We start from the raw sequence: 16,567 nt of genomic DNA on the forward strand, positions 1-16,567 counted from the left end.
CATACCCTCGACCTGGTTTTGGTCTATGGTATTGAAATTGAACATCTCATAGTCTTCCCATATAATGAGAACCTCTCCGACCACTATTTAATAACTTTTGATTTTACATTAATTGATTACTCACCATTGGACAAAAATGTATTTGGTAGAAATATATCTGATAGTGCTGTGGGCAAATTTAAGGAAGCAATACCATCAGCCATCAACTCAGTATATTCCAATACAATTGAAGATCTTTATACCTATAGCCCCTCTCAGGTCGACCACTTTGTTGATAATGTCACAGGCTCCCTTCAGACAACGCTTGACTCTGTTGCTCCTTTAAGAAAGAGGGTAATAAAGCAACAGAGGCTAGCCCCATGGTATAACTCTGGAACTAAAAATCTCAAGCGAACGTCACGTAAGCTTGAAAGGATATGGCGTTCAACCAAACAGAAAGAATCCTGTATAGCCTGGCAGAACAGCCTTAAAATATATAGGAAGGCTCTCTGCAATGCCAGAGCCACCTATTATTCCTCTCTAATAGAGGAAAACAAAAACAACCATAGGTTCCTTTTTGACACTCTAGCCAAATTGACAAAAAGTCATGACTCTACTGATCCGCGTATTCCTATATCCCTTAACAGCAATGATTTCATGAATTTTTTCAATGGTAAAATCAATACTATCAGAGATAGTATTGATAACCTACTACTCTCAGCCCCTACCGGACCGCCCTCCGACGTAATATCCTCAGAAGTGACTGTACGACACAGTGTATATTTGGACAGTTTCTCCCCGGTCGAGCTCTCCGAATTCACTTTAATGATCACATCTTCCAAACCAACGACCTGTCTCTTGGATCCAGTCCCAACTAAATTGCTTAAAGAGGCCCTGACCCCGGTTGGTGCACCCCTACTCGATATGATCAATATGTCTCTGGTGACGGGCTACGTACCACAGTCCTTTAAGGTAGCTGTCATCAAACCCCTCCTCAAGAAGCCTACTCTCGACTCAGGCATTTTGGCTAACTATAGACCTATATCGAACCTCCCATTTCTCTCTAAAATCCTTGAGAAAGCAGTCGCCAAGCAGTTATGTGATTTTTTACATAACAACAAGCTATTTGAAGCTTTTCAGTCAGGATTCAGAGCACACCATAGCACTGAGACGGCATTGGTGAAGGTCACAAATGACCTCCTGATTGCATCCGATAATAACCTTCTCTCTGTACTGGTTCTGTTGGACCTCAGTGCTGCATTTGATACTATTGATCACCATATTTTGTTGCAGAGACTCGAGCATCTGGTTGGCATTAAGGGTGCTGCATTGAACTGGTTTGAGTCCTATCTGTCTGACAGATTTCAATTTGTAAACGTTAACGATACACCTTCACTACGCGAAAAGGTTAAATACGGAGTCCCACAAGGCTCTGTACTTGGACCAATACTATTCACTCTATATATGCTTCCCTTAGGTGAGATAATTAGGAAACACTCTATAAATTTCCATTGCTATGCAGATGATACACAATTATATCTATCAATGAAGCCAGATGAAACAGATCAACTGGCTAAACTTCAAGCATGTCTTATAGACATCAAGAGTTGGATGACCCGTAATTACCTACTCCTCAACTCGGACAAAACTGAAGTTATTGTACTCGGCCCTAAGCACCTCAGAGATAAATTAATCGATGAGAATTTTACCCTAGATGGTATTACCTTGACCTCCAGGGCCACTGTAAAGAATCTGGGAGTCACGTTTGACCAAGACATGTCCTTTCAGTCCCACATAAAACAAATTTCAAGAAATGCCTTTTTTCACCTGCGTAATATTGCAAAAGTTAGGCACATTCTGTCCCAAAATGATGCAGAAAAACTTGTCCACGCATTTGTTACTTCTAGGCTGGACTATTGCAACGCCTTACTATCAGGCTGCCCAAGTAAGTCCCTAAATAGCCTGCAGCTTGTCCAGAATGCCGCTGCGCGCATACTGACAGGAACCAGAAGAAGAGATCATATCACTCCTTCATTGGCCTCTTTGCACTGGCTCCCGGTTAAATACAGAATAGAGTTTAAAGTTCTCCTCCTCACATACAAAGCTCTCAATGGACAGGCACCAGTATATCTCAAAGAACTCATCGAGCCCCGTAAACCAGCCAGAACACCACTGCGTCCACAGTATGAAAAAATGCTTACGGTTCCAGTAAACCCCCAAAAAACTAGAACAGGAGGTAGAGCATTTAAGTTTCAAGCACCTCAGCTGTGGAACCTTCTCCCAGTCTCAGTCCGTAAAGCAGACACACTCTGTATATTTAAAACTAGACTAAAAACCTTTCTCTATGATAAAGCCTATAGCCGAAGTGTATAGACTCAGTCCCCCTATAGTCATCCTCTCTCCCCCACCTTCCCCTTTCTCCTCTCTCCCCTCGTCCTCTCTCTTCTCGTCCTCCCTTTGGTTGTGTGGGTTTGTGTCCCATTGGTACAATCGTAATTAACCCTGTACGGATTCACGCTCTAGTAAGGCCTGCCACAAATTCTACAACCGGGGACTCGTTCCCCGGAGTTTCTTCTACCACCCACGTCGCAGGTCCATGGACTATTACTATGGACCCCCAGCTGCGGCTCAAGACTGTGACTGCGGACCGGGCCTGGGCCTCTCCATGGAGTCTATGGACTGTTACTACGGACCCCCAGCTGCGGCTCAAGACTGTGACTGCGGACCGGACCGGGCCTCTCTCCATGGAGCACGACCTGGACACGACCGTGGACTTCTACTACACTACACTATACCGCTACACTATACTGTATATTATATTATCTTAAACATTTTTATATTATTCCATTATATACTGCATACACACTATTGCTGTACTATATTATACTATCATATGCTAGTATCTTACACCATTATATTTGCTATTATTGTTATTGTTACTGCTTGCACTGTATCTCTTTCTGTCTCTCCTCTGTCTCTCCCTTTCTCTCTCTCTTCTTTCCCCCAACACGGTCGAGGCAGAAGGCCCCCGCCCTAGAGCCTAGGGTCTGCCTGACGTTTCTTCCTGTTGAATTAAGAGGGAGTTTTTCGTTGCCACTGTCGCAAAATTGCTTGCTCAGGGTGGGATGTTGGGTCTCTTCTCTACATGTAAAGTGTCTTGAGACAACTTGTTGTGATTTGACACTTTAATAAAATTGAATTGAATTGAATTTGCAAATAGCCTAGGTGTACAATAGGGCTAAAATGGTTAATGTATGTTTTGTAATGTAATAATGCATATCTGCAAAGTAACTAAAGTTTTCAAATAATTGTAGTGGAGTAAAAGTACAATATTTGCCTCTGAGATGTAGTGGGAGTAGAAGTAAAAGTACTGAAAATTCAACTCCATTAAAGTACAAATACCTCAAAACTGTTACTTAAGTACAGTACTTGAGTAAATGTACTTAGTTACTTAACACCACTGTGTAAGGGTTATGAAACCCAAGGCTGATTTTGTAGTTTCTTTTCCAGGTCAGGTTAAGAACTACAAGAGATTAAAAAACACATGACAGACTGGTGAGCAACACAACTACACCAAACTAATGCATAATGAGTGTGTTATATATAATATGAGTGTGTTCAGAGCCAAGGGCCAATGTGCAAGCATGATAAGACAGTATAGACATACCTCAAATCCAGTGGTGGATCAATTTACTGTGTACTGTACTTAAGCACCATTTTGAGGTATTTGTACTTTACTGGAGTATTTCCAATTTCCAATACTTTTACTTCTACTCCGCTACATCTCAGAGGCAGATATTGTACTTTTACTACACTACAATTATTTAAAAAACTTTAGTTACTAGTTACTTTTTAGTTTTTGATTATTATTACAAAACATACATAAACCACTGCAGCCCCTATATACATTTCGGCCATTTGAAAATAGCAGATCTACAAGCTCACAATGCGTCGCGATGCGACGCATTGTGAGCTTGTAGATCTGCTATTTTCAAAAGGCTTTTATACATTTGAAAACTTGTGAAATGGCACATATCCGCATAATGGGTACTTTTTACTTTTTGTACTTCGAGTACATTTTGAATTCCAGACTTTTATTTGAAACAGAGTACTTCTAGAATTGCAGTATTGACTTATAGTTATACTTACAGTATACTTAAGTAAAACATTTGAATACTTTTTTCCACAACTGGTGTTATATTTCCATAGGTGTGTTCAGAGCCAAGAGCCAATGTGCAAACATGATAAGACAGTATTGACACACCTAACATCTAACACACCCATTATTAATGTGATTAGATTCAGCCAGGTCTGGAATGTCATCTTTTTAGGGGCTAGGCCACTTGGACTTTGGCCAGTGGTGCAAAAAGTACTCACATTCTTTTACTCAAGTAAAAGTATCAATACTGCACTCACTGTAGAAATACTCTGTTACAAATAAAAGTCCGGTACTTGAGTAAAAGTACAAAAGTAAAAGTTCTCATTATGCAGAATGTCCCATTTCACACGTTTTCAAATGAATAAAATGTATACACATCTTTTGAAAATTGCAGATCTACAAGCTCACAATGTGTCGCATCGCCACACATTTTGAGCTTGTAGATCTGCTATTTTCAAATGGACAAAATGTATATAGGGCTGAAGGTGTTAATGTATGTTCTGTAATAATGATCAAAATCTACAAAGTAACTCAAGTTTTCAAATAATTGCAGTGGAGAAAAAGTACAATATTTGCCTTTGCATATTTGATATGTAGTGGAGTAGAAGTAAAAGTACAGAAAACTGGAAATACTCCAGTAAAGTAAAAAGAATACCTCGAACTTAAGTATATGTACTTAGTTACTTTACACCACTGACTTTGGTCTTGCAAATGTTTAGAGGGCACGAAGGCCAAGTGCAAGTACAGCAAGGACACCAAATAAGTCCACTGAAATAATGCATACTGTATTTTAAGGGTTAAGACATCATTTGTATTAAATATGAAGTATATAACTATCAGTGACATAAATCATTTGTTTGTACAAACTCCTGAAGAGGAGTTCAGAAGTTCATCCTCAGAGTCACTGGACTGGTTTGAAGATGTGGATGAGAACTGAGGAGGAGTTAAAGAGTTCAGCATCTTGACAGTGAAATAGATTTAACTGTAATTCTGTACTCTGTGCTGATATGACCTTATGTCCTGTAACTGCTGGCCCAAACAGCGTGTGTGTTATTAGTGAATGTGAGTAAATGTTCTGTTTGTTACGTCCTCTGTGTCTCAAAAGCAGTGGTGGAAAAAGTACCCAAATGTTTTACTTAAGTAAAACTGTCAAAACTGCAATGTAGAAGTAATCTGTTATAAGTAAAAGTCCCGAATAAAACATTTACTTGAGTAAAAGTACATAAGTATTGGTATCAAAATGTACTTAAAGTCCCAAAAGTAAAAGTACTAAAATGTTTGAAAATAGCGGATCTACAAGCTCACAACGCGTCGCGGTGCGACGCGTTGTGAGCTTGTAGATCCGCTATTTTCAAGTAGCCTATGTATAAAATAGGGCTAAAGTGGTTAATGTATGTTTTATAATCTAATCATTTATATCTGCAAAGTAACTAGTAACTAAAGTTTTCAAATAATTGTAGTAAAGTAGAGTAAAAGTACAATATTTGACTCTGAGATGTAGTGGAGTAGAAGTAAAAGTATTGGAAAATGGAAACACTCAAGTAAAGTACAAATACCTCACAAACTTGTACTCAAGTACAGTACTTAAGTAAATGTACCTAGTTACTTTCCACCACTGACAGATACAGATATTGCAATATACACCGCATAGGGTTTATCCTTACACCTGTTATACAGTACATGTGATCCTGGGTGCAGATGCAGACTTCTATATAAATATTGCATTATTATCACCTGAGTTATTAGGTCTACTGATGCACGTATCAGTTAAAACTATATAAATGTAGTTCAAAAATAACCACCCGAGTGGAGAAAGAAAAACAGCGGCACTCCAAAAATAAAGATGGAAGACTTGAGGGCTCTGATACAAAATATTTCTGTGAATTCAACTCGTTGACCCTGTTGAAAGCTTCTCCATAAAACACAGATTGCATTTGCAAGTCTTCATCATCACTAAAGGCTTTTTCAGCTCGACAGCTTCACATTCAGACATAATTATGATAAAACAAAATATCGTTCATTGCATATTCATGCAGTTTTAAGACAATGCAGCACTATGTGTTTCAAGTTTTGTCCGTTCGCGCACGCGCGCACACGCGCACACGCACACACGCACACACACACACACACACACACACACACACACACACACAAACACGCGCGCGCGCATTGAGTTCTACTGTAGGTGGTGTGTGCTTATCCGTGTGCGTGTGTGTGTGTGTGTGTGTGCGTGTGCGTGTGCGTGTGCGTGTGTGTGTGTGTGTGTGTGCGCACGCAAGCACGCAGACTGCAAAGTATGTGTGTGTATAATTATCTATTTACATCTCTTTATAAACAACGTATTGAGTTTAAAAAGCTCAGCATGAAATCAGGTTCTAATATGGAAACAAATGCAGTTTTTATTTTTGTTACAAGAGAGAGTAAAAAACAATTCAAGCGACGACGTTCATATCAGTAATTGATTATGGTGATATTTCATATACTGTAGCGCTGCATGCAGTCTCATCTTCTTTGGAAATTGTCGCAGTCGCACATAAACCTTGTATCTCCATATTTCAACTTTTGATGTTTTTTTTTTTTTTGTCAGTTAATGCTGTACTTCATTGTATAAGTGTCAAGCAATAGTTGTGAAAATACACACAAGCCCACAACGCGTCGCGTTGTGGGCTTGTAGATCGCCTATTTTCACTATCTCCGACTATCTTCGTTCCATTCCCTGAAAAGTTACGTATTTCTTGGACATACTGTACAAGGTTTCTTACCCTACAGCGATGAAATGTTTAGATTCAGAGCAGCGTGCTGCGTTAGGATTTATCTCTACATTGAAGTTCGGCCACAGATCATTGCCAGTCCATAAGAGTAAGTCTAATTTTTCCTCCTTATATATACAAACGTTTTCATGTCCTTATCTCTGTCCCCAGTTCAGATATGATTTTTTTTTTGGGGGGGGGGGGTTGTGTCCTGAAAAGTTTGAGAACCATTTTAGATCATCTCATAAATATGACCCTAGCTACTGAACAATGCTACATTGTTATTTGATGTGATTTTTACAATTGATTTAAATCTGTTTCTTTTTTTCTCTTTGATGTTGCTTATCGTTTTCTGTTTCTGGTCGAGTCTGTGGGTTTTATGTATATTCAGCCAATGAAAAGTATGGACAAATAGCTTGTGACTAAAATCAATCATAATAACTACCTTGGATCAAATGGAACAAAGGCAATTGTTCTCCCCCCATTTCCTGAAAAGTAACATATTTGGACATACAGTACCAGCAGTATTTAAAAAAACTCAACCTCAGCACAAAGCCTTTCTTGTTTTCATGTAAACAAAACAAAACCAGAGCTAATTAAACACACTTGATCTTCACCTAGATTCTTAGATGGGAGATCAACGAGATTAAAGAGATTATTTTGTGAGATCTTCTATAATTCACCATGGTTATTCTCTTTCCAACAAGGCCATACCGCCTCCAATTACTATCCTTTAAGTAGTTCATGTGGTAACCAGAACGCTCGCCCCAAAATACACTCGCCCCCATTTATTATTTTTTCGCGGATCGCAGCGGTTCCTGTATTCGTTTTAATGAATTATAGGGTTAGGTATAGTTTTACTAGGTTAGGAATACGTTTAGCCTTAGGCATAGTTTTACCGAGGTTAAGTTTAGGAATAAGGTTAAGTTTAGACATAGTTTTACTGAGGTTAAGTTTAGGAATAAGGTTAGGTTTAGACATGTCTCTCCTACACTGGGTTAGGGTTAGGGTTAGGTCTCCCTCTTAGTTTTCCTACTGTCTGTCTCTCCTACACTGTCTCTCTCAGCTTTTCTCCTCAACTCTTATCGTCATCCTAAACCTGTTGCAATAGTTTTTGTATTGTTTTCATATTTAAAGGCAGATAATTGGAAGTAGCCTACTTTCGAAACGGCATTTTCAAATCTTTTTTTTAGCCGGGGACCAAAATCAAAGCAAACGTCTTCATCTAAACAGAGTGGAAGAGATTGTGGAATATAAGAAAATATACCAAAATATACCAGAGAGAGAGAGAGAGAGCACGATTCAACAATCACGATTCCGCCTGAAACAAGCCTCACCAACAAGGCCCTTCAGCCGGAAAAAAAAACAAAAAAAAACTATTTTTCTCCCTCAAGAGACGCTTCCCCACCAAAAAGCACACACTGGGTGAGCGGAAATTGGCAATTAATTCTCTCACGCGCTCCTTCATTCCATACACCATCCGAGCCCCCCCCACCCCCCCCACCCCCCCAACACATACACACACAGGTTACTATACTTGTGAGGACATATTTACATTTTTGCATTTTTTCCTTTTTACCTTGAGCCAAAAAATAGCCGATCTACAAGCAAACAGCTTGTCTTTTCCGGTGCATGACAGCAGTGCGCAATAGCGCAAATCAGGCATAACTCAATCCCTAAATATAACTTCTAAATGTCTAATTCTAAATCCTAACCCAAATCTGAATATTTCCTAATTGTAAAAGTATCTATACAAATATTGTTTCCAAACATAAAACAACCATTTATCTTTTAAGGACCAAGAAAAATGGTTCCCACAATGTCTATTTCTCAAATTCTTCTATACTCGGGTCCTCACAAGTATAGTGATACACACACACACACGCACACGCACACACACACACACACACACACACACACACACACACACACACACACACACACACACACACACTTCTTATTCAGCCGCAATCACCACCGCACGTGTTCCCTAAATTGCAGCAGCCGTTCGTTCTATTTCCCCCTCTCTCTCTCTCCTCTCAGAGTGAGAGGGACCTAATCAGCACAAATTGGCGCTAATCTTCCTTCAACGTTTTCACGGAGAGAGAGGGAAAGAGCGAGAGAGCGAGTGAGGGAGGGAAGGAGAGAGAGAGAGAGAGAGGGAGAGAGAGAGGGGGGGATTGTGACCTACCGACTTGTTGAGTGTCTGCAGCGCTCGAGTGGAAGAAGTGGCGTGACGTCGCTAGTATAGCCTCTCGCTCCCTCGTTGAAGATTCACTTCCTGCGGAGACACGGAGACAAGAGGGAAGGGAAGGATTTAGTGCACAAAGAGACAAACAAGCGATGTCAGTCGGTGTGTGTGTGTGTGTGTGTGTGTGTGTGTGTGTGTGTGTGTGTGTGTGTGTGTGTGTGTGTGTGTGTGTGTGTGTGTGTGTGTGTGCGCGCGCGCACGTGTGCGTGCGTGCATGTGAGATTTAGGAATGATGATACACCCGACGTTTAACCCATTGAGACCTGAAGCCGATTCTACATGTCTCCTAAATCTCAACAGTTTTCTGAAAAAAACGTTTGTTTCTATAACAGTGGTGTTCAATCTTTTTCATGTCAAGGACCCCCAAAATTATATGTATTTGGCCGCGGACCCCCATCAAAATGTTTAGTTCCAGGGACCCCCAAAAGCAACGATTCGAGTTAAAAATGTTCGCTTCAAAAATATATATATTAAGTGTAAAATAATGCTTTTTAGCTCAAATCTAAAAATTACACAGTTCCAGGTCTTAATGGGTTAAGCCGAGGACGCTAAAGCTTAATATGAGGATAGCAGTACGTACAAGTACCCCAAAGTTGTACTCAAGAACAGTAGTGTACTTAAGTAAATGTACTTAAGTAAATGTACTTCGATACTTTCCACCCACTTCAGACGAGTTTGGACGTGCATTAAGGTAGCAGACAGTGCCTTAGACGAGTACACTTGAGCCAGATTGCTGCAGTTTTTCTATAGGAAAAGACAGCAAAGTCATGCCAAATGCCTTGACGATGATGACCGTGGCGGATTACTTGCGCTCACTGGCGCTTCACGGTACAGGGGGAATGTCATTCATCTTTCTGCAGAGTCGCTGGAGGACGACGAAGGTCGGGACGACTGTTTCAACAGCTGTTGTGAAATCAAGCCCGGGGGCGGGACGCGGTTTATTATACTTCAACCGTACCAACCGTACGAACGAACGGAGTCACGGGATGGAAATATTATAGCCGATCTACAAGCTCACTGTGGCGTGTTGTGAGCTTATAGATCAGCTATTTTGTGACACTTTCTACTCCACTGCATTTAGGAGGCAGATATTGTGTAGGTTTTTTTTACTCTTTGAACTTTAGTTATACTAGTTACTTTGCAGATTTGATCATTAACACCAACACCCCCTATTACACCAGCTATTCAAAAATAACCTAATCTACAAGCGCACAAAAATGCTGCAATGCGACTCATTGTGAGCTTCTCGATCTGCTATTCTCAAAACAATTTCACACTTTGAAATATCTTAACCCATTACAGACCTGGAACGCATCTGTGTCACTTTAGATGTCTTTGGCTATTCAAAAATAGCAGATATACAAGCTCATAGCGCGGCACCGAGTGCCGCGCTATGAGCTTGTAGATCTGCTATTTTAGAAAAATCTTGATACATTTTTTTTTTTAGATTTTTTTCAAAAAACTGTTGGGATTTAGAAAAAAAAATTAACAATCGCCTCAGGTCTTTATGGGTTAAAAAAAGAGAAATGCTGCCAATGCTTTTGTATATACTTTTACTCAAGTACAGGAATTTTACATGTAAGAGATTATTGCTACAGTACGTGATGGTATTGGTACTTTTACTTGAGTTTAAAAACAAAAAGCTGCTTGTCTGAATTGAGAGGGAGGGGGGGGTGGGGGGGTGGGGGGGTGGGGGGGTGGGGGGGCGGGGGGTCACGCCTGGCTGTTTTTTGGGGCTATAGAGCCTGTCTGTCAACGGCAGATTAAACGGCGCTGGGTTTATTGCTGCAAATGTCAGCAGTCTTACCTGTCGTTCAGACCAACGGGAACGCAGCGGGGTGTTGTCGACTGCTGCCTTCACTCATTAGTCACTTATATACAGTATGGTAGGAAAAAAAACTCTTATCTCCATATTTTAACTTTTTTGTATTTTTTTTTGTAAATGAATGCCCTACGTCATCATACTAAAGAGTGACACACGAAATGTGTGAAAATAGCAAAACTTCAAGCTTGATTGCTAGATTTTCTACATTTAAAAAAACTTGTTTTTAACCCATCAAGACCGGAAAAGCATCTTGTGTCATTTTAAGATTGATTTCAAAAATAGCAGATCTACAAGCTCATAGCGCGGCACTCAGCTTGTAGATCTGCTATTTTTGAAAAATATTGAACATTTGTGGAAATCTTTGAATATATACTGTACTAGAGTTTCGGGGGGCTACGCCCCCCTCAACCCCAGCCGCGCACGGGGCCCAGTGGGCCGCGTGTATATTGGGGTACTGAAATTGCTGGAGTAAAACTGTGGAAAAGTAAAAAAAAAAAAAAAAAAAATTTGAAAAAAATATATTTTTGATGTTTGAGGGGGACCCCCGCGGACCCCCTGCTGGTCTACGGACCCCCTGTGGAGTGTTGGGACGCGCGGGGACCCCCCTGGAACATGGCGGAGCCCTTTGGTGTTATTTTTTTTTTCATGAAGGTGGTTGCTTGTTTCTGGCGCTTGTTTTTAGAGGACCTGGCAACCTGAACTTGGCAACCCGACTTGTTTGTTTTGTGTTTGGGATGAACATGGCACGTGAAGGACGGACATAGTGTGATCGAGACATGAGTGAAGTGAAAGTAACGGCCTGGGTGGAACAAAGGAGGTGCGTAAGAAGGGGGGGGGGGGTTGAAGCAAAGGAGCTGCGTGTGTGTTGGTGTGGAGGAGATGGGCAGAGTGCAATGGCAGCGCAAGCCAGCGCATGCTGGCGGTGGCGTTACACCAGAAATGGTGCCTGGAGAAAATGGTGACCAAAACATTTTTTGGGAAAAAAAGGAAAAAGCCCCCGCACCGGCTGCCTGCTGTTGTGGTGATGAGGTCGTGCGCACGGTAAACGGTACGAAGCTGCCTCCCCTTCCGTTTTGTCCGACATTTGGTGAGTAGAATTAATTATGTTGCGCGGTGGAAAAGGTGTACTGAGCAGTGAGATGTCCCCTACGCGAGGCGTAAATTCAGTGCGGGCGGCGTGGCGAGTCAGTTGGCGACATGTGGTCTGGCGGTGCGTTGTTTATTCGATAACAGAGCTGTGGGGTGTCGCACCTAGGGTGCGGAAGTTGCTCGCCATTTATATAGTTAGATATATGTTTTATAGCGAACATGTTTATGTCCGATCTGTGTTTTGCACACATTTTCCATGATTTAAAAAAAAAATAGCAGATATACAAGCTCATAGCGCGGCACTCGGTGCCGCGCTATGAGCTTGTATATCTGCTATTTTTTTTAAATGCCCAAAAAAATCCTAAAATGACTCGGATGCGTTCCCAGTCTTAATGGATTAAAATAAGAATAAAAAAGGAAAGTTTTTGGGACTTACAAGGTTTCCCCCCTGACAGCAACGGTTATGGTTGTGGGTGACTGACAGGCCCGGCATGTTGCAACAGCACAGAGGTACAAATCATCTGGCTGGGTAGAGCACAATGAAGCACTGCCATTACACTTAACTACTTAAAGGGAAACTTCACCGATTTTGATTAAAAAAATCCTATTTTTATGAGGTCTAGGACCCATAAACATGATCCTGGTGTGTTTTTTGTGTTGTGTCTGTGTTTTTAGATTTTTTATCCGTGAGTATCTCATTTGAGATACTCACGCATCAAATGACGCTGATGGATCAGCTCACCTTATGTCCGCACTACATGGTGTCTCAGTGAGACCAAACCCACACACCCCAGGGGGTGTTTCCCAAAGAGTGGGACCAGCCTTCTTTTTTTCCCCTTCCTCAATTGTACAATAGCGTCGGTAAACACTCAGTGGAGATTCTCCACTGGAGAACACAACAGATATTTATTTGAACCATAAAACACAGAAGAGCAGCTCCACCACAGAGGAATTCAACAGGCTGCGTGCTGAAATAATGCTGGACATGGACACAGCTTGTATGGATTACTTTAGAGTAAGTATGATTGCTGTAAACATTATGCCAACTTGACATAATAATCCAACGTGTAATTGTACTTGATTGCTTTAATGTTAGAGATTAATAAAGTTAGGGTAGTGTACCATGTGTAGGTAACTTCTGATAGACTGCGATGCACGCAGCCCATTGTTTACATTGTACCGTACCGTTCCAATAGCTAGCCAAATGCTAAGCTAAACCACTTGTGTGACAAGCCTAATTTATGCTTTGTTTCTCGTCAGATTTTAAATATAAAGTGCTTATGCCATGGCCACAGATGTTACAATTTGAATCGGGTGGGTGTAAGTACCCGTATCTGTCGTATTGTTAAATAAAAAAGCATTTTTATCCGATCGGTGGCCATTTTCTCATTGATATATAATGTATGGGAAGTGCAATACACCTCCCCACCGATAGGGTCGGCATAATAAATGGCCGCCGATCGGATTAAAATGCTTTTTTATTAAATAATACGGAAGATACTGGTACTTAGACCCACCCGATTCAAATTGTAACATCCGTGGTCATGGGATAAGCACTTTATATTTGAAATCTGAACGTTTATGTAGATGTACGGATTGTACATGTAGAAAGTGCAAACACCAGGTTGAAGCGCCGCCATGACAGTCATGTGTCACGGCTATTTCGTCCATAGACTCGCGGGGTCGGGTCCCGAAAATAGCAGATCTACAAGCTCACAACGCGTCAGACTCGACACTTTGTGAGCTTGTAGGTCTGCTATTTTCGGCTCACATGCAATATTAGTATAAATTAGGCTTCACCTCGGATGATATCTAATCTACAAGTCTAATTATCTAATGTGTTATTTTCAACAGGACAGAATGGAGGAACTGCTGATGAAGAAAGACCTCGGACTCACGAGATATTCATATATATATTTTTTCTAAATAAAACGGTTACATTTACAAACTGCTTGCTCTACTCATTGATCATGGTATATTCTACATTGTGTAAGCATTTATAATGACAAAATGTATGAACACCCAATTCTATAAGGGTTCTTTTGAACTGTTTCATGATATAGTAGATGGTCTTTCATTTGTCAGAATGGTACATAATTACATGACTGTAAGCATTACAGATATAATAGTGAAAAACTCTTGTTCATTCTGTTAGTATTTACTTGTGTACATGTAATCATTATTTTTCTGGGGACCCCAGCACATTGGATTAAACTTTACTGGTCTTAGATACAATAGGCTATAGTAAAACCTAATATTATCCATACACCAATTGAAAGCATGAAACGGTTTAGTTTAGTCCAAAGAATATAACTGGAAATGACAGTGAAACATTATGCTCTCAGATATACGGAGTCACACATGACATGAGTATGAAACATTTTGTTTTATTATTATATTGTTGACTATGCCGCATCTCCATGGATGGCCGACTCCCAAGTAGAAGATGGACGTCATGTCACCAGCACCGGACTGTCTAGACATTCATCATTCTAAAGCATTCAGTGTTGCCAGATCTTGTGAGAGAAATAATCAACCAGGTATATGAAAACAAGCCCAAAAGAAAATACCTAAGGCAAGAGCACTTTAAACCTAGACATGGGCTATTTGAAAAATGCCGATCTACAAGCTCACAACGTGTAAGGATGTGATGCAGTGTGAGCTTGTAGATCTGCTATTTTCCAAAAAATCTTGAGGGGAAAAAAGTGCAGATTGTGGAATATTTTTTAAACATTTTAACAACACATTTTTGGTAGGGTCTCCCTGGCAAATATGTTGGCGCGCAGTGCACAGATGAGGGTCCTTGGAAAAGTACATGAACATGTTTGAGAACCACTGGTTTAAACAACAATCAAAACATTTGGAAACGAGCCCAAATATCAACTACATTTTAGAAACCAGCCGCTTATAATAAGCAGACGTGGCAACACTGGCCAATGTGCTGTATGCGTTGTTGTTGATATGTTGTAGTGAGAACTGGGAGGGGAAAGTTACAATGTAGACCACGCCCCCACGCAGCCTCCTCCCCACAAGGAAGTGCAGTGCCCCAAAGCATTGTGGTCATTGTAGTAATGCAGCCAAACCCCAGTCATCCAGTCAAACCCCAGTCAAAAACACAGACTTCTATATTTTTCTGGCCATAGGGTGCAAATTTGAAATTTTGCTACTGTTATCTACTACTAATATTATTAAAATTGAGTGACTGGGACTTCTTCCAGGGGTGAAGTGCTCCTTTAACCCATTCAAGCCGGGAACGCATCTGTGTGTCATTTTAGGATTTCTTTCTGGGCTATTCAAAAATAGCAGATCTAAAAATCTCATAGTGCTATTAACTTGTAGATCTGTTTTTTTTTTTTTTTTTTATCGTGGAAATGTTGTAAAAATCTTTGAATATATATATATATATATATATATATTGTTAAAGCCAACATGTGTAACTCAAATCTTTGCTTCTGGGGGATTCTAAAATGTGTTCTAAATCCTAACATTTAAAAAAAAAATAACGTATGTTCCTCTAATATCAGTGGCTCTCAAACTTTTTCATGTCAAGGACCTCCAAAATGATATGTATTTGGCCGTGGACCGTTCATCTCAAAATATTTTCTTCCAGGAACCCCCCCAGAAGTTGTAACATGAGTTAAAAATGTCCGCTTAAAAAATATATATATATTCAAAGATTTGCACAAATGTTACAATTTAAAAAACAATAAATAGCTGATCTACAAGCTCATAGCGTGGCACTCGGTGCCACGCTATGAGCTCGTAGATCTGCTATTTTTGAATAGCCCAAATGAATCTTAAAATGACACCGATGCGTTCCCGGTCTTAAAGGGTTAAGCCCTCTATACTTAGTGAAACAGACCTGAGTTTAAACTGCACTTGGTACGCTCTGTTTTTCACTCCACACAAGTGCTTAATAAGTCAATTATGAGGTGCTCATAATTGACTTAAAATGCGTCGCGATGCGACACATTGTGAGCTTGTAGATCGGCTATTTTCAAAAGATGTTTAATATATTTTAAACTTGTGAAATGGGACATTATGCACAATGAGTACTTTTACTTTTGTACTTTACATATATTTTGATGCCAATATTTGTGTACTTTTACCCAGGTACATTTTGAATTCCGGGCTTTCACTTGAAACATAGTATTTCTACATTGCAGTATTGATACTTTTACTTAAGTAAAACAATGTACTACTTTTTCCACCACTGTCAGGATGGAATATGAAAAATCGGACAGATTTGTATTGATCACATGACTATAGAGATACTGTGTACCGATTTGCGTAATGTAGGAGTAATATATATACATTTTTTGTTGCAAGAATCGGCCTCCTGGTAGTGCTATACAAGGCTGATGTGAAAAATGCAGGGCAGAGGTTTTTCCTTGGCCTCTAGGGAGTGTGCGTGCAAAGTTTCAAGCCGATCGGTCCAGTAATATAGGTAAAAAAACACGCCACCAACCTATTCCTTTTATTTTGGAAAATAAAGTAGCACTGCATGCAGCGCT

General features: G+C 40.3%; 1 protein-coding gene across 3 annotated transcripts in view; it reads right to left on the reverse strand.

Moving 5' to 3' along the window:
- tenm3 (teneurin transmembrane protein 3) overlaps positions 1-16,567 on the reverse strand; it is a 663,973-nt gene that overhangs the window by 566,148 nt on the left and 81,258 nt on the right. For all 3 annotated transcript variants that reach the window (XM_084080238.1, XM_084080236.1, XM_084080237.1), the window contains exon 2: positions 9,080-9,169. The gene's annotated coding sequence lies outside the window, so the exon portion shown is untranslated. The remainder of the gene's footprint in view (positions 1-9,079; positions 9,170-16,567) is intronic.

Source organism: Gymnoscopelus microlampas (genome assembly GCF_963454915.1).
Source record: "Gymnoscopelus microlampas genome assembly, chromosome: 2".
Lineage (NCBI taxonomy): Eukaryota > Metazoa > Chordata > Actinopteri > Myctophiformes > Myctophidae > Gymnoscopelus > Gymnoscopelus microlampas.